This window comes from Mirounga angustirostris, unplaced genomic scaffold (genome assembly GCF_029215605.1).
Source record: "Mirounga angustirostris isolate CCGP_5_RB_7025 unplaced genomic scaffold, mMirAng1.0.hap1 SCAF_3, whole genome shotgun sequence".
Classification (NCBI taxonomy): Eukaryota; Metazoa; Chordata; class Mammalia; order Carnivora; family Phocidae; genus Mirounga; species Mirounga angustirostris.
Window position 1 is genome coordinate 70,674,377 of NW_026991711.1, and position 19,005 is coordinate 70,693,381.

General features: G+C 46.0%; 1 long non-coding RNA gene across 1 annotated transcript in view; it reads left to right on the plus strand.

Moving 5' to 3' along the window:
• LOC123839617 (uncharacterized) overlaps positions 1-19,005 on the plus strand; it is a 51,990-nt gene that overhangs the window by 22,556 nt on the left and 10,429 nt on the right. Inside the window, exons 4-5 of the long non-coding RNA XR_010410057.1 lie at positions 2,237-2,329; positions 11,711-18,636. This is a non-coding gene — a long non-coding RNA (uncharacterized LOC123839617). The remainder of the gene's footprint in view (positions 1-2,236; positions 2,330-11,710; positions 18,637-19,005) is intronic.

Sequence of the window (19,005 nt, forward strand, 5' to 3'; positions counted from 1 at the left end):
TTTCAGTGTGGTTATGTTAGTAATTTGTAATACACTTAGGTTAATTTGTTATGGTGTGTATTCCTTTTGGGCTCCCTCCCATACCCTGATTCATTTGGTTTTTTAAATTTACATACAACAATCTTCACACTTTGTGGTATACAGGTCTGTGGGTTTTTTTTTAAGATTTTATTTATTTGTTTGAGAGAGAGAGAGTGCGTACATGAGCTGGGGGCGGGGCAGAGGGAGAAGCAGACTCCCCACTCGATCCCGGGACCCTGAGATCATGACCTAAGCCTAAAGCAGCCACTTAACTGACTGAGCCACCCAGCTTACCCCCCTCCCGCCGCCTTTTAAAGATCTTATTTGTTGAGAGAGAGAGACTGTGGGTTTTGACAAATGCACAGGGTTGTGTATCCACCACCAGTCATGACACAGAATAATTCTACCACAAAATTGCCCTCACGCAGTCAACCCCTCCCTGAACCTCATCCCCTGGCAGTCACTGATCTGCTTTCTGTCCCTGTAGTGTGGCCTTTTCCAGAAAGTGCAATGAATGGAATTATGTAATAGTCTTTTGGATCTGGCTTATTTCACTTAGGAAAATGCATCCAGGGGTCAGCCATTCAATTATTTGTTCCTTTTTATTGTTGAATAATACTCCACTCATTAGGCACCTCAAGTGTCTGTTGCCATTGCTTCACACTGACTTGAGTCACAGCTGGGTCTTCCAGAAGAAAAAATGATGCTCATACTGCTGGTTTGGTGGTACTCCGGATTCTGGTCTCCTTTCTCCATCTGCCTGCTGCCATTTACTTTCCGGATTCTCCGAAGAGATGCTGCATCGTTCTACCCAGGTTTTATAAAGGCAATCCATGGGAGAGTCCAGGCAGAGGGTGTGTTCACCATCGTACCCAGACTAGACCCTCTGTCCTTTGTCTTTTTGCTTTTAGAAGTCTGAAGTCAGTGTGTTTCCTGATCCTTGTAATTGATCTATTTCATCTTCATGGAAACGCCTAGGATCATTTTTTGTTCCCAAGGGGTCCCCAGTGGTTACAAATTGCCCAATGATGTCCTTGGACAATTTTCATCCATTGTGTTGGGTACTTGGAGGACCCTTTCATTCTAGAATGGCATGTCCTGTTCTAGGACAACTACTTGAATAATTTTGTCCATGATTTTCCTTCTATTTCTCTCTTCTCTCTTTCTGAGGTTTCTTCTATTATTTAAATGTCAGACTTCCTGGACTCATCCTCTACTTTCCTCTTCTCCTTCATTTTCCATCTCTTTGTCTTTTTGCTATAGTTTCTGGGATATTTACCATCATCTTTATTTTCTAGTCTCTCTATTTATTTTGTCATCTGTGCAGTTGTTTTTAGTTTCCAAGAGCTCTTTTGGCGGTTGTTCTCTACGTTTCTTCTCTTTCTTTTTTTTTTAGAGAGAGGGGGAGTGGGTGTGGGGGAGAGGCAGAGAGAGAGAGAGAGGGAATCCTCAAGCAGACTCCCCACTGAGCACGGAGCTTGATGTGGGGCTCGATCTCACAACCCTGAGATCATGACCTGAGCCGAAATCAAGAGTCAGACCGACTGAGCCACCCAGGCACCCCTCTCCTTCTTTTTTATAGCATTCCAGTCGTCTTACTTTGATCTTCTGTCATCTCTTTGAGGACATTAATGATTTGGGGGAAAGTTTTCTTCTCCCTGCATAGACTCCAGGTTGCCTTTTTTTTCTGTTTGTGGTACAGCTATGTCCATGATAGAGTTGAGAACAAACAAGTTAACTTGGAAGCTCTGAGGTTAAGGCAGGGGTTTGCTGACTGTGAGCTTCACTGTGGGGTGAGCTGGCTGGGTGGACTATTTGTTGAACATTCCCTAATTTTAGTATCTTTGGGTGGTTTCTCTGGGACTGGTCAGATTCTCCGGTGCAGAACTTTAGTCTCCTGCTTGGAAGCTTAACGTCTGGTGGCCAAAGTTCTGGGAGCTAAGTTGGGGAAGGAGAGCCGGGGGTCTCAGCACCTGGCACTCATTGTGTATACTGTCATTTGATCTTCTTGGTTTTGACACAGTGCGTCCAAGTTCCCAGTCCACAGACTTCTATTTTACACTCTTAGGAGGGTGAAATCTCTAAGCTATGGTTAGATGGGGTAAAAGTAGTCTCCCCGTGTACAGAGTGGGGGCAGGAAGCTAGAGACGTGTGTCTCTGGGGGCTTTCACCCAGTCCTATTTTAGCCACCCTGTTTGTGCCTCCATTTCCAAAGGTACCTGGTGCTGTTGGTTCCTGAGTTTTTTTGAAGATTCTCTAGTGTGAAACAAGCTCATTCTTCGCTTTATCTACTGCCAACTCAAGGCCGGTAAGTCCTTTATCACCTGCTTCCTAGCTTCTCATATGTTGTTGCTGTTTTTTCCTCTCCTGTCCCGCCTGCCTGTGTGGGGTGTGTCTGTAAACAATCTCTTTACTGTAGTTTTAGTGTATTTTGGGAGGAAGCAAGTTAGATGTGATATTCACTCTTGCATCCTAAAAAGGAAGTCTAGAATGTATTTTTTTAAATATCGGAAATCATAACTCTTAATGCTAAAATGGGACTTGGAATACCACGTTTGCTGGGCCTCAGTTGGGGACAGATGACTTGTACAAAGCCACATAACTAGTAGGGAAGAACAGCTTTCGAACCTGGGACCTGACTTGCCTAATTTTGTTTGTACTATACCAGCACGGTGCCCTTTATGATCATTATGAAATAACATTAAAAAACCTTTTATTCTGAACTAGTGTAAGACTCATGAAAAGTTCCAAAAAAATAGTACAGAGGGTTCCCATGTGGCCTTTGCTCAGCTTCCCCCAACAATAGTCTTATAGACAATAGTACATTGTCAAAACCAGGAGCTTGACGTTGGCACACTACTCTGATGAAGGTCAGGTACAGACTCTTAAGTAACATTCTGAATGTATGAAATTTGTGTATTCTGCTAAGCAAAAGCCAGAAGAGGACTCAATCTTTTCTTACTAAGGAGGCTACAATCTAAATAGACATACGAAGATAACTCACCAAATAACACTCAAGTACAGTCCAAAATATATTTTAGAGCTGTCTTCCAGAAAAGCGAGAGGTGGTGAAAACAGGATGGGCTTTGAAATCAGACGAATCTAAGTCCGAATCCAACTTCGCTGCTTAAGATTTGTGGGTCCCTGGGCAAGGAATTTCCCTGAGCCTCATTTTCTTAATGTAAAATGGTGAATATTATTATCTACTTCTTAACATGGTGAGAATGAAATCATGTAGATTATAGTCTAGAATAGTGCTTGGTACATAGTAGCTCTTCAATAAATGGTCACCATAATAATTATTAATAAAATAATAATCCTTAATAATCATAACCCTGTAGTGGTCCGCTTGATCTCGTGTCCAGCTCAAACACCAGGTAGGTTTCTACCTCCTAATTTGCTCTGTCGGGTTTAAATAGAAATCAAAGAACGGTTCCTCGTGAAGAGAGGCCTCAGAGGGCACCATGACTTGCCCAAATTGGTGGCACGGGTGTGTCCTCTAAGCCTCCTAATCATCCACGTCAGTATTTCAGTCAAGTATGGAAAGATGGTCAAACATTTAACTAAATGCACATAATTTACCTTTTCTTCTAAAGAAAACTTTGGAAAATAACTAGGATTCTTTTAGTTGTAGTACAAGGTAAAGGTGCGTACCTAACGGCCAAAAGGATGCTGTTTATCTCTTGACCACGTTATCACTTTACAAGCAGTTTGGCTCAAGCCCAGAAGACACTTGTTCCTTTCCCAGGACTCCCCCGAGGCCCAGCCCCCTCCATTCCACATGCAAGTCCAAGGGTCCCAGCCCATAGAGGAAGTGGCCATCACAGGCACAGCAAGAAAGCTTTGGAATTAGAAACCCATGCAAATTCTAAATTGAGCCTTGTTTGATTATCTGAACAAAAACACTTGCAAGTCAGTGTGTGAACTAGCCACTTGGGGCTTTTCAAAGGCCCACACTTGGGCCCCACTCAGCAGGTGGTTGTCCAATGAGCATCCTGCTTTACATCACACCTGATCGCCCACCGGCCTAACTCTGGCTTGAATTTCCTGCCCTTGGCATCAACAGAAAGGGGGGGTTCACAAAGGCAGCAGCTTCCGGTTTGGCCCCATAGCAAGGAAGGAGCTCTGCTTGCAAACTTGGCCATTTGCTTAAATTGTAAAGTCAGGACTTGCCTTTGGGGGTCGGGGTGACCCTGCAGTCCATTTGGGTCCACCCAAGCCGGCTGATGGTAAGACAGGACCTGAGGATAAAGAAAAAGCTACTTTGTGATCCTGTCTCTTTTCCTGTTCCGATTGCCTGTTATTTGAACGAATAACTTCCAGGCCTTCCTTTATGTCTCCAACCGTGTTCCTTCCCAACCATCTCACAAAAGATCACATTTCCTTCTGCCGGTTTACCTCGTCTGTCTGGGGGGTTTTTAGGGACTCAGGCATAGCTTTTGGTAGTTCAGTAGACCTGCTAATTCAAGAAATTTTCTCTTCTATTAATCATGCAATTCACATCACTAGAATATTCTCAAAGAAATTAGGCTACATCTAAATAAACGGTGTGGTAAGTGCTGTAACATAAATGGAAAACAGTGTTTATTATGGGCTGAATTGTGCCACCTCCCTCATGTTGAAATCCCAACCCCCAACACCTCAGAATATGACTGTATTTGGAGACAGAGATTTTAAAGAGGTGATTAAGTTAGAAGGAAGCCTTTTGGGTGGGACCTAATCCCATGACACAGGTGCATGGACAGAGGGAAGACCATATCGGTGGCCATCTATAAGTCAAGGAGACAGGTCTTGGAAGCAACCAACCCTGTTGACACCTTGATCTTGGACGTCTAGCCTCTGGAGCTGTAAGGCAATAAATCTCTGTTGCTTAAGCCACCCAGTCTGTGCTTCTTTCTCATGGCAGCCCTAGCCGACAGTACATGGTTCAATCATAACTGCGCTGTGATTTTAATCCCTCCATTCACAAAAGTTAATGGGCCCCGATTTTTTAAAAATCACCATGTAAAGCGAGTCTGCTTGTTTTCTTTTTCACAGCTTAACTGAGGGATAACTCACATCCAATAAACTGTACATACTTTAAGTGTACAATCTGATAAATGTTGACATCTCTCTACACTCATAAAACCATCAACACAATCAAGATAATGAACATACCTGTCATCTTGAATAAGTTTCCCTGAGCTCCCTTGTACTCTTTCTGTCCTTCCCTTCTCCTTCCCCATTTTCCGGGCCACCACTGCATCTGCTTTCTGTCACTAGAGATTAATCTGCCACTTCTAGAGTTTTATATAAATGGAATCATATAGCATGCATTCTTTTTTGTCTAATTGCTTTCACTTTGTTTAATTATCTGGAGATTCATCCAGGTGGTGGTGTATTTCAATAGTAGTATTTTTTTTTTTTTTTTTAAGATTTTATTTGACAGAGAGAGACACAGCGAGAGAGGGAACACAAGCAGGGGGAGTGGGAGAAGGAGAAGCAGGCTTCCCTGTGGAGTAGGGAGCCTGATGCGAGGCTTGATCCCAGGACCCTGGGATCATGACCTGAGCCAAAGGCAGACGCTTAACTGAGCCACCCAGGCGCCCTCAATAGTAGTATTACATGGTATGCGTTCGCCAGAGTCCCTCCATTCACCTGCAAAAGGACTCTTGAAGGCCTGTTTAGTTTTCTTTCTAATAAAAAAGAAATTTTCATTGATTAATGATACAACGTGATTACCAAATTGTCTTTGTTTACTGTCTTATCCATGTTATTTTATTTTAAACGTAGGAAAATAATTGTAATAGCTTTTCTGATGATTGTGAGGGTCCCTATCGTTTTCCAATGGGGGTTTAATCTCTTAGTTATTGGAATGGAATGCCCTAAAATAGGGATTTCAAAACCCTGACCTGGATTTTAGTTGGTTCTGAGTTTTTGTTTTTAACCATAGTGGGGTTTTTTCTCCTTTTTCACCAGATTTAATCAATTTTTTGGCTTACAATTGTTTGAGATTCGGAATAGAGCTGCTATAAACATGCATGCATAAGTCTTCCTGTAGACATATGCTTTCTTTTTGTTCAGGAAAATACATAGAATTGAAATGGCTGGATCATATGGAAGGTGATTTAAAAGGTTTAACCTTTTAAAAATTGCCAAACTTTTCCCAAAATGGCTGTACCATGTTGCACCATCACCGGCGGTCTATGAGAGTTCTGTCTCCTTTGCATCTTTGCCAATACTTGGAATAGTTGAGCTTTTTGATTCTAGCCATCCCAGTAGGAATGTCGTGGCATAGCATTGTGCTATTAATTTGCATCTCCCTAATGATGTTGAGTAGCATTGCCGTCCATAGATCTTTTTTTAGATGACATGTCTGCTCAGATCTTTTTGCCTATTTTTTAACTGGGTCATTTGTTTTCTTACGATTGAGTTTTGAGAGTTCATTATGTATTCCGGATGCCGGTCTTTTATCAGATACAGACTTTGCAAATATTTTTTTCTAGCCTGTGACTTGTGTTTTCATTCTCTTAATAGCGTCTTTCAAAGAGCAGAATTTTTAATTTTGATGAAATCCAATTTATCAACCTTTCCTTTTATAGACTGTGCTTTTGGTGTCACATCTAAGAAATCTTTGCCTGATCTTGTCACCAAGATTTTCTTCTATGTTTTCTTCAAAAAGTGTCGCAGTTTTAGGTTTTATATTTGGGATTATAGCCCGTTGTGAGTTAATGTTTCTATATGGTATGAGGTATGCATAAAAATTCTTTTATTTATTTATTTATTTTTGCATGTGGGTGTTGAATTGTGTCAGTACTATTTGTTATAAAGATTGTTCCTCCTCTGATGAATTGCTTTTGCATCGTTGTCATAAGTCAGTTGTCCTTAAATGTATGGGTTTCTTTTTGGACATTTTATTCTATTTTACTGATACTTTTGTCTGTCTTTATGTCAATAGCACACCGTCTTGGTTGCTGTTGCTTTATAGTAAGTGTGGAAATTAAGAAGTGTTAGCTCTCCAACTTTGTTCTTCTGAATGTCCTTTGTAAACAGCCTAATCATTAACGCCCTCATTGCCACTCAGAGATCCCTTTGAGTGGGCTTAATTAATTTCCTCTCTGAATCTCCAAAGGTGGCTCTTAAAATTTGTGCACTTCTGCTCAAGCCCCTACCCTGCCTCTTGCTTCTCTCACTCCCTCTTAGTTCTGGACTTTGCCCCTTGCTTGGCCCAAAAGTAGAGGTCATCAGCTGAGACCTTCCATAACTGTTATACTCCCCCAACAATAAGGTTTTCTACATTTGCACTAATCCTTACCTGCTTCCTTCCTAGCTCGGAGAACAATACCAATTATCATAATGACCAGGTAATTATAGTTACAAATACTGGGTTCTTTCTATGGGCCAAACACTATGCACTTTTTATCATTTCTCATTTCGTCTGCAGAAGATCTCTATCCGGTAGAGATACTGTCCTTGTCCTCATTTGACGGAGGAAGAAGTGAAGGTAGAGAAATTCTTTGTGTTTCCCATATTAGGGTAGCTAGTAGGAGTTGGAGTTAGGGTTCAAGCCTGGGTCCGTCTGGTTTCTGTCCTTCCTCCTGTCCAGACCTAATGATCCTGTTAGTACTGTCCATCCCCTGCCCTCCTAGCTCATCAAAAAGCTTGCTCCGTTCAATACCTCCCTCTCCTTTATCTCTTTCCCCTTCCCTTTCTACTTGCTCCTTGCCATCAAGGTGATCATACCAAAACAAGTATCTTCAACTACTGTAAGAAGTTGAAGTTTTCCAAATGTTTATCTGCAGCCAGACTTACATTCTGCAGATTCATGTATTAAGTTGTGTATTACAAAGCTCCACTGGGATATCTCTCCGACACCTCAAACATCAAAGAAAATGTATCACCTTCCTTCCAACCCTGTCCCTCCTCTAGAATTTTCTACCCCAGCCAATGGCTCTTCCAACCATACAGAAGCCCAAGCCAGAAACTGACCGTCAAAAGACTCAGATTTTGATTTCAAAACACAGCTCTGCCACTTACTAGACTGGAGACATTTGAGCCTCAATTTCCCAACCCAAAAAGTGGGAGTAAACATTCTACTTCACAGTGTTGTTTTCTGAGCTAAATGACCAGGTTAGTTGCTCGGTAATTACTACTGTGCTCATCATTGTCGTCATTTTCACCATCATCATATCCTATTACCCCCTCCTTCTTTCCAGTCGCTCTTACTTACCTCCTTACGGTTCCACAGACATAGCCTGCACCATCATTTCAGTTTCTTCAATTTTGCTATTCTGCTAGAAGGTCTTCTTACATTCTAGACCATTGATCACTGAAGTCCCACCCATGGGGCATTAGAAAGCATTAGGACTTCTATTTATGTTCATTTTTAGAAATTTCATCTGTTAAGGTTTTATTTATATGTGTTTTATATATTAACAGAGTATATATAAAATTTAGAAATAAGTGTAACTATTGAGGATACACGTCCAAAAATTTTGGGGAAGCATATATAATAAAAATAGTTGGGAGTTCACCATTCTTGACTGAGTGAAGTGCCCTGTTTTGTTTTCATCCAGAACATCATGGCATTTTGTGAAAACTGGGTGTCTGCCCCATGGACAACATGAAGGCAGGCACTGATCTAATTCGGCTTAAGTTGCCCACAGCAAGTTCTGCTCTCATTGCTTTTAGCGGGAATGGATTTCTTATAGGCTGTTGCCTCGTAGCGAGGTTCTTAACCTTCAGTGCGCATCAGAATCTGCAGAAAGGTTTGTTAGAGCCAAGGTTCCTGGGCCCCGCGCCGGAGTTTCTGATTCAGTGGGCCTGGTGCGGGGTCCGAGAATCTGCGTTTCTACCAAGTGCGCAGGCGCTGCTGATACAGCTGCGCCAGAGGCCGCCCTTTGGGAACCGCTGGGTTACAGGATGGTGATAAGGGCTCCAGACTGGGCATCCTGGACACAACGCTCAGAGTCACACTGCAAAACTGGCTTGGCCAGGTAGTTGCTGCACCTGCTGCTTCCACTGCCAAGCCCCAAGCCCCACTGCCTCTGCTGCAGGCCGGAAAACCGCACAAGCTGGAGACGGTGCGGACGCCGCTCCATACCCAGGGGTCGGAGACTGACTAGACATTACTGCCTTTCTCGCCCTTGCTGGAGACGGTCCAAAGCATCTCCACTTCGGTGTGAGACAGGGCAACCTCAGGGACCTCAGGAAAAACTGCTTTTTTTGCTCCTTTTCCTGCTTCTCTTCTTGCTAGGACCTGCACCCCCGCCTTACACACACCTTATAGAACAGATCAGGTATGACATTAACTCCTTGTAAAGGTCAAGGAGTTAATGATTTCTTTGGAGTCTTCCAGCACCATGGATATGATCTAAAGAGTGACTGGGCAGGGTCCACATGAAGCTTTTCCAAGACCATGGACTCACCAGGACCCCTGGCTCCAGGGCATAAGTGATTTATAGAGGACACCTAAACACTCCTTTCTGTTCCTGGGTGCCTGGGAAGACACGTACCCCAGGCCACAGTTTTCAGGAAAAACCCCAGACCCCAAGCAAAGACGAGACTCTCTCTCCTTTTCCTTTCGGAGTCCCCCAGACACTCTGCTATATCTGCTCTCTCTTTATCTTCAATAAACTCTGCTCTCACTTCCTGCTGGCTTATGTCTGATTTCCATCCTGCAGGAAGCCAAGGACCCTCCGGGCTGGTCCTGAGGGACCCCCGCTGGGTCCTCGGACCAGGCCTGCATGTATGGTCTGTAACCAGAGGGGCAGTATAGGGGGGACGCTGACAGCGCCCACACCGCACTGCACACCAGAGCATCTGCCTGGGGTAGCCTGCTATTTTCATAACCGACCTAAGGTTACTTGTGGAATCCCTAGGGCCAGGGAGTTGGGAAAACAAAGACTCAGCATCCCAGACTTTAGTGCCTAGGAAATCTTGCTAGGAGAGGTTAGGGTGGTTTTGAGTGAGGCATCTGTTGTAGAGTGTTTTTTTTTTTTTTTTAAGATTTTATTTATTTTATTTGAGAGAGAGAGAGAGAGAGCATGAGTGGGGGGAGCAGCAGAGGGAGAGGGAGAAGCAGACTCCCCGCCAAGCTGGGAGTGTGACGTGGGACTCGATCCCGGGACCCTGAGATCATGACCTGAGCTGAAGGCAGACGCTTCACTGACAAAGCCACCCAGGCGCCCCTGTAGATTGTATTTTTCACCTTGCTTTCTGGTACAGAGCCTGAGCCCTAGGACCCGGCACAGAGCGGGCCCTCAGCGGGCCCTTCTTCCTTCTCCTTCCCCTGTGGGCTAGCCTCAGTCACCCGCCTCCAGCATGCCCATGTGCCGTGCTTGAGAGTTTGCCCTGCTGATAAAATCTGCCGGGCTCCTGTCTGGGGTCTTCGCTCCGATTTTTTCCACAGTGAGGTGGGCTCTCTGAACACGCTAGGCGTACTGGGGGGAGCAGAATTTTGCAGTGATGGGTCTGCCTCTGACTATCCCCCCTGTGGGAGTGTCACCGGGGCTCACCTGGATTCTGGGTCACTGTGATCTCTCCCCAACTCCTTCCCTCCCAGTGCTCATCTGCAGAGACTGGAACCCAGGTGTGGCCCCTCTGTCTTGAGAGGCTCTGAGACCGAGGCCATTCCTGGAAGGAAGATCTGATAGCCTTCCACGAACGAGCTGTAAAACGATTTGGAGTGAACCGTCTCTCCGGGCGGCTTGCAGCTCTTCCAGTGGTTTCCACTGGCATTAGTGGGCAATAGATGCAAACAGTCAAATTGCCTGTTCTCTACCACTAGTTCAGGTCAAAGTGTCATTTAGTCAGCTTCCAAGGCTTCCTCAGTCCTCCTGCCTGGGAGCGTGGAGGTGCGGACTGGGGAGAAAGGCCAGGCGTGCTCAGGGTTCAGGCGATAACTCCTCCCAGCCTCTTCCTTTAAAGCCACACTGCAGTGCCACCCACAGCCTTTGCCGACCATGACAGAAGCAAACTGCTATTAAAATTTTGGCAGCGCTCATAGTGTCAGAAGCCAAGCTTTAAACAGAGAGGCGTCATGACACAGCGGAAGGAGCGGAGGATTTGGAAATAGGTCTCCAGGATCAACTCTTTTCTCTCTATTGACACGTTGTGTGACTCTGGACACATTTCTTTTTCTTTTTCTTTCTTTTTTAATTTTTTAGATTTTATTTATTTATTTGAGAGAGAGAGAGAGCACGAGCCGGGGGAGGGGCAGAGGGAGAGGGAGAAGCAAACTCCCCACCGATGGCAGAGTCCCACTGATGGCTCGATCCTGGAACCCTGAGATCATGACCTGAGCTGAAGGTAGATACTTATCCGGCTGAGCCAGCCAGGCGTCCCTCTGGGCACATTTCTTAACGTTTCCTTGACTCAGTGTCTTCACCTGTAAAAAGAGAAAACTCTGCCTTGGAGACCTGTGAGGATGTAATATTAAGTGCTTGATATGTATTGTCAAATGGCAGCAATTGGTACTATTTCTAGCGAGGAGCACGGAGGATGGTCACAGGTTCGTAGCTTGTTTGCTTATGCTCATGAACACGTGTACCTTCTCAGGATATGGACGGTCTTAGTGGAGCAGAGATTTTATTTGTAAATTCCACTCATTGGCCATCTCAAATTCTGTCTAGAATAAGGCGGGGTATAAAAATTATTTTTTATATTGTACATTCATTTACTAAGTGAGCACTTCCCCTGTTTGGTGTAGGAGATACAGATCTGAGAGAGACAGCACCTGCCCTCAAGGATCTTACAGTCAAGGAGGCAAGGTCATCACGCACATCTGATCGCAGACAGTGAGATGCATTCAATCACAGGGATGCGTCCGCAGTGCTAAGAGCCTGGAAGAGGGGCAGCAAGCACCATGGGCAGGCCTTTGCATGCCAGACCAAGGAGCTGGGACTCTGTAGGCGGTGGGAGCCCCGCCAGGAGAGAGACTTGGGTGGCTTTGCATCTGGAGCCCTCACTGCTGCAGCTGGGGCTGGAGGGACAGGGGAAGGCGGGACGGCCAGCAGAGACACCACCATCCAGGCGAGCAGTGGCAAGGGAATGAAGACCATGGGTGGATTCCAGGGCTGGCGAGAGGTCCCCTCCACAAGACGAGGTGGGTGCCTGGATGCAGGGATAAAGCCAAGAGGCAAGGACATGGGTGACTTTAGGGTTCCTGGCTTATGCGGCTGGGTGGATGGTCGTGCCTTGGGCCACATTTTCTTTGAACGCAAAAACAAAAATCATGGCCTATTCTTAGTAATTCTGATTCCCTGTGGGTATTTTTGGTACCAGAGTTTATTTCGTTGTCCCATCTTCTCTAAGAAAATTCTATCTGATAACTAGTAGAGGCTGTAAATAAGAGCAGAAGAAGGGCAGGAGTCTTTGCTTCCCCGCCCCCCCACCCGCCTCCCCGGATGGGAAGCAATGTGGGGTATTTATTTGCTGTTAACTTACACAGCCTACCAGCGTGGAGAGGGGTGGCGGGTGAGGGCTTACACAGCCGCTCAGGTACTGCCCAGTTGGCCAGGCAAGTTCTCAAAACAGCTTCTGGCTTGGCCACTTCGCCGGGCACCAGCCCCACAGGTTATGAAATGTTTAATACTGTGTTTTTATGGGAGAAATGCAACAAGGAGATAGAAATGTGTTGTAAAGGTGGTCTGACCAGATATTGCTCAACCGACTGGCCTCAAGAACAGGAATGTTTCTGGCCAATACACATTTAAGGGAGAGAAATGAAAACAAAAGCAATCAAATGGTATTTTTCTCAGACTTGAAGGGAAGATGCATTCTCAGCTTGAGAGAGACTTTCTTTTTCCTAATTAAGATGAATGTAATGTTTAATTACAAAGACCCCAGGTAAACTAAAAATGGACTGTTGCGAATTTTAAAAAGGTAAAAGGATTCATGTTGGAAGAAGTGGACTCTCGCTGAGTCTCAGATGACTCAAGTGTCTTTTGCATTATGAAGGACTGGGATTTTCAGCTGCACAGCATATATGCTTACCGTTGGGGCGTGTGTGTGTTGTGTGTGTGTGTATTTATCTCACACCAAAGACCGAAATCTCACGAAGCCTTGGTTAGCAGGTGTCATGATTATCCTATAAACACAGCACACTGTGGATTGCTGCCACGTAGTTATTTTCTTCAGACATATCTTTGTGGTAGAATGTTCTCTCTCTCTTTTTTTAAAGATTTTATTTATTCATTTGAGAGAGAGACAGAGAGAGCACAAGCAGGGGAGAGGGGCAGAAGGAGAGGGAGAAGCAGACTGCCCACTGAGCAGGGTGCCCGATGCGGGACTCGATCCCAGGACCCTGGGATCATGACCTGAGCCGAAGGCAGACGCTTAACCATCTGAGCCACCCAGACGCCCTAGAATGTTCTCTTTCTGGAAGCCAACGACTTCTAATACTGGATTCTTGAGTGTAGCAATAAGCCTCCCCAAACACAAATACATTTCCTGCGTTTTAAAAGTAATGGCCCGCATAGCCATTCATCTCCATGACTGGTGATTCGTGCAAAAAAATGGGATCTAAGAAGTGTTAATGAAGGAACCATCCTTGAACTCTGAACAGTCAGAACCAAGCCTTCTAATGGACACCCAAGCATGCAGTTAGGGGAAGGAAGGTTTGAGGTTGAATCCTAACTGAACGTCTCTCGATAACCTGCAGCCTGGGCAAAGGTGTGTCCCGATGCTCCGTGGCGTGCTTGGAACTCCCCAGCTGGTGGATTGAGAGTTGTTTGCTCGCCCTGTTCAAAACGAGAGGTGTAAAAGGACACCTGAAAGACGACTCATAATTTGTAACTGACTGGCGTTGCTTGACGAGCCCCGTGTATTTATAATCTTTCAAAGCCACATGCAAAGGTCCCCGTGCCTCATTAATCATCCAGCTGCAATATTTTTGTCTATCATGCTGTTTGTTACCACAAGACCTGAACTAAAGTAAACTTCTCCTTCCCAAGTTTTGCCTTGTACCAGAGCTACTGCGCTAGTCTTTCTAAATTATCGCAACCCATGTCTGTTTCAGGCTGGTCCCCGGGGGCTGTAATTGCAGAAGTATAACCTGGTAGTTAGGTCACATGGTCCAAGGAACCGCCGGGGCACCAACGTGCTTCCTGCCAGACGACCTTTGGCAGCTGGAGACACGGGTGCCCCATCTGCAGCCGCTGGCTGTGTGTGCGCTCCGCTCTCTGCTATTCCCAGGGCAGAGTGGAGGTGCCTGTTGAAAACCCCGAGTCAGAACTTGGAACCCTGAGCTCCCGCTCTGCCACCCTATCAATTTCCTGTTAATGGAGTGGCTTGCTCAGGTGTTAATTGGCAAGGATGTTTGTTTGCTTTTGTTTCTTATAAAAAGAACGGTATTTTAGTCTGAGACATTTCCTACTTTTGAATTAGCTTAGGGCATGTTTCCTACTAGAAAGATAAGCATTATCTATACAAGGATGCGGACTATCTTCCTCGGTTTAACCCTTGGGAACGGAGGCCTGGCTTCACAGCGGAGGGGATTCAGGCAGGGCACAGCCCGTGCGTGTGGGGATGTGGATGCTGGAGATGCTGGGCCCGGGTCTGATTCGTATCTCAAGCCTCAGTGTCCTCATCTGTAGCAGAAGGTAGTCGTGAGGAGTCCACGAGCTAATGCGTATGAATGACAGCCACACACCACGAATGACAGCCCTCACACTGTTCCTTCACTAACTCATTTCCCCCTCAGAGCAGTTCTGTGGCGGAGGCGCTATTTCTATCACCCCCGTTTGACAGATGGGAACTTGAGGCCCAGAAAGGTACAGACAGTAACTTGCCCAAGGTCACGCAACTACTGAGGGGCAGACCTGGGATTTGAAACCAAGCTTGACTATGGAGCGCACGTTCTTATTTATGACATTAAACTTCCTTTTGTAAGATAGTTGGTGAGTGCCGTGTACTTGGTAACTATCCAGTAAATACTAGCAGGGAACGCACAGCCAATTTCTCATACCAGAAGCCATGTTTCTCCTCTCTGGATATTATGCTAAGCGTCATGGGTGACCCTTTAAAGGCCTAAAAGTACTGTTTACTTCTCCAAGGGTAAGTCTCTTCTCTGTGGCCTCAGGAAGTTGGAGCAAACAGAAATGTGGTAAAGGTGTTAAGGCATCAGTCAGCGTGGGGATGGTAAGATGCCGCCATATTGTGGCCAAATCGTGCCAAGCCAGTGGGGGGGCACTTTAGAACACGGGGGGATCTTGATGGGGCTTGCTGTGACAAGGAGGAGACACTTCGTCTGTGTGCATTTGACTAGGGAGGTGATGGAGAACCTTAGGTGACTTCCGGTCCTGGGAAGGAGAGCTTGGGGCAGAGTCCTGGGTCCTCTGAGTATCTCAGCTGCATTCGAAGTTGGAGACTGAGAAGGATGATCGGGGCTGATCGAGAGAAAGCAGTGTGAGTCCTCCCCCAAGCCTCTGTCTTAGAGACTCTGGAAGGTGTTTTAATAGTAAAGAGATGCCCATGGGATGAGACAGCTTGCATAGGTTTGGGGGTAGCTGTGACTGGCATTTGCTCTCGGAAGACTAGAGATGCCAACACTCCTATGCTGGAGCTTGCTTTAGATTTTTACCCTCTGTGTAATTCTGCTCCATGACCGGCCAAGCACTATTTTAGGGGCTGGCAATTCAAAGACAGTAGAAAGTGCAGTCCCTGCCCTTAAGCAACTGATGTTCGTTGGAAGAGACAGACAGATAAACAGAAAATACAAATCAATAGGGTAATCCAGAGGCAAGCATGAGGGATCATGGGACCTTTGGGAAGGACCTCTAATTCTGGGAGGGAGGTGGTGAGATCAGAGGCAGCTGGTGATACCTACCAAACATCAGCCTCTGAGGCAGAAGGAGGTGGAAGGTAACAGGGAGCTAAGAGATGAGCAGTTTTGTCTTGATGGGGCTTAAAATATTAGGTAAGGCAAGGTAGGGGATAAAGGTGGGGAGACAGGGCCACGTGTAATAGAGGAAGGCGCTCAGGCTTCTTTGGCTCTCCAGCAATAATAGTATCGCTAGATATATGAGTGGCTTTGTAAATAGATCCCTCGGACAGCAGTATGGAGGATGGGATTCGGGGGAGAAGAGGCTGAGTCAGAGAGACCTGCTGTAGTGAATTCAGACAGGATGAGGGCTTGAGCCAGGACTATGATGATAGGAAAGGCAGCTAAATAAACTGAGCAGGACTCGATGTTTGATTGGTCATGGGTGGAGTGTTGGGAGAGAAAGAATTTGGTGAAGGCTCCCACGTTTCTAGCTTGGGTGGCTGGGAAGATGGTGGTGCTCCCACTGAGTTGGAAGTTATAGGGAAAAAGCTAGGTTAGAACAGGAGATGATGAGGTCAGTCTTGAAAACGTTGAGTTGGAGGTGCCTGGTGGATATTTAAAGAGAGGGTCCCAGAGGCGGTTCCAGAGGCCTGCGCTAATGTCATGAGCATCTAGTGCATTGTTGAAACCTTGGAGGGGAGATGGGCTCAGCGGGGAGCAGACCAGTGCTCCGAGAAAGGACTGTGGCATTTCCGGCAGCCTGGGCTTGGGGCGGAACCAGCGCAAGGCACCAGCGGCTGTGCAGCTCAAGGGCTCCGGAATAGAGCAGACTCCTATGGGCAGAGATGCTGCAGTCTACGCTGGCTTTACAGGAGAATCGGACAGAGTGGGCCTGTTGCCGGGCTTGAGACATTGTGTCCCAATGCTGGTTCTGATGCAGGGCTGGGGAGAAGGGTGGGCTGGGGGAGGAGAGGGGCGTCGCAGTCCCCTGCCAGCCAAGGGGGCTCTTTAAAATGGAAACGTTTGAACTATTGGTGAAACATCATGAAACGTTCCGGTCATTGGTGTCTAGGCAGAGGTTCTCGGGCAGGTGAAGGCAGGAAAACACCCGTCGGGCCTCTTCACATCGTGCCGGTGCTGAGATTTTCACAGGTCATAGGCTTGTGACAGGCTTGGGACCTGTCCTCAGGGGAGGGGGCAGTGTGGGTCCATTTTGAAAAAAACTCCTGGGGGTGATCCCTCCCAGGTGGAGAACCCCTGCTCTAGAGGACACAGGACTAACTGGAGAAAAGTCTCGGGAACCCTCCCTCTACTTTGTCCCCCTAAGTTGAACTGTTTTCCACCAACACTTCAAAGCGTCCTCCAGCCTAACAGGGGTACAGTCCCACCATGGAGAATTTCTACACGTTACTGCTCACCTTGCAGTAAAACAATTACAGAATCATCACTCACTCACCCGGCATTATCAGGAAGGCTAGGGGGAGCACCTGAAGCCATGGTGCTCTTTCTAGAACACCATGAGATATTGACATATTTATTTCTATTAAATGATTTCAGACAATTTTACGGGCAGAAAGTATGACTCTATAATATATGTATGCAATCTAAATTTACCACCAACTGTCCATGAAAAAAAAAAATCAAGCTGTCACACCAAGCCTAATTGGTGATTTCTGTGTTTTTCTGCTAATTTTTGTTAGCTGTGCTCATTTATTTGTTTTATCATATAAGTGTTCACTGGCAGACAAGTGGTAGCAGTTGCCAAAGTCTTAAGGAAAATCTAGGAGATAAATTTCGGTGCCGTATACTGAGGCTGTGGTGCCTTTGGGACAAGAGTGCGATTCCATCACCCCCTGAAAATCGGTAAAAACCGCAATCATTGCATTTTACTCGTAGAACCCCTGAGTCCAGCTTACGGAATAAATCCTTGAGAACCACTGACTTCAATGATGACATTTATTTCTTCTTTAACTGTCAAACAGCAGCTGTGTTTATGTAGATATTCTTGACCCAAGTAATGGGCGAGCTTTATGGGATCTGAGAACCCCACTCAAAATGAAAAGCTGCCTCTGTGTGTTCTAGCTGTGGGGACTTGGTCCCTGGGTTCTTTCTACCCTGAACACGTTCCCCCCCCCACCCCCCCGCTTCCCAGTCTGTACCAACAAGAAGCCTTGCTTCTAGGCTCCACTCATAGGCCGTTTGCTAAAAACATATTATACCAAGGACTGAAGGTCTCACAAAGAGAGAGAGGCCTCCTCCAGATTCAGGCACTGGTCAAGAGCACTGCTTGGAGCTCCGATTTCCACCTGAGTACCTTCAGGGCCAGGGAGCTCACTTCTTCACAAAGAAAAGGTTTTCAGGAAGCCCCTCTGATTTCCATCTCCAACTTCTAAAATCACCCAACCCTTAAATTCTGCTTCGTTTTTGCCATCGGCACTTTCTCCCTTGTAGTGTTTTTACTTGGGTCCTCAGTGTGTCCCTCTGTGGTAAGTGGCTCAGGTTTTGGAATCATTTGGGCTAGAACCTTCAACTCATAACTACCTTCACCATTTACTAGCTGTGTGACCTTGGTGAATTCCTTAACCTCTCTGAGCCTCAGTTACCACATACTTAAAATGAGAATCCCATTACTGCCTATTTCAAGGATTATCATGAGGCCCATGAAGGAAACTGCCTGACAGAAAGCCATCAATGTAGCGGAGATATTATTCTTATCCCCTCTCCTAGATTACAAAGTCAGCGAGGGCTGGGACCTCTTCTTGGATGTCTTTGAATCTCCGCCTACCAGTCAGTAAAGTGCCTGTATGAAGAATCTAATGAACGTACGGCATGAAAGAGACTGAGCTGACCAAGACAGACAGGAAGCTTGGGTAATTATTTGAAATGTCTAAAGTCTTCAGAAGGCTTAAAAATGTAATGTCAACCCTCCTGCAAGAGAAATGTGTGGCACAGAAAACCCAGGGCAGAAAGCAGAGAGCACGGCAAGTTGGGACAGGAAATGAAGATGAAATTGGGAAAGGTCATGCGGAATCAGGTCAAGTTCTGGGGGAAGAAGGAGCAAAGACACATGATGTGGCGAGCGCTAATTAACGTGGTTAAAGAGAACAGCATGGAGCAGTCAATGCCGGTAGAGCAAGGAGCCCGGCTCCCAGGCTGCCCCAACGTAAAAAACAAAAGCAATCTCTCCACCTCACGACTCCTTGCAGATGAACCTGCAAACCTCCCTGTCTTGGCTTTCT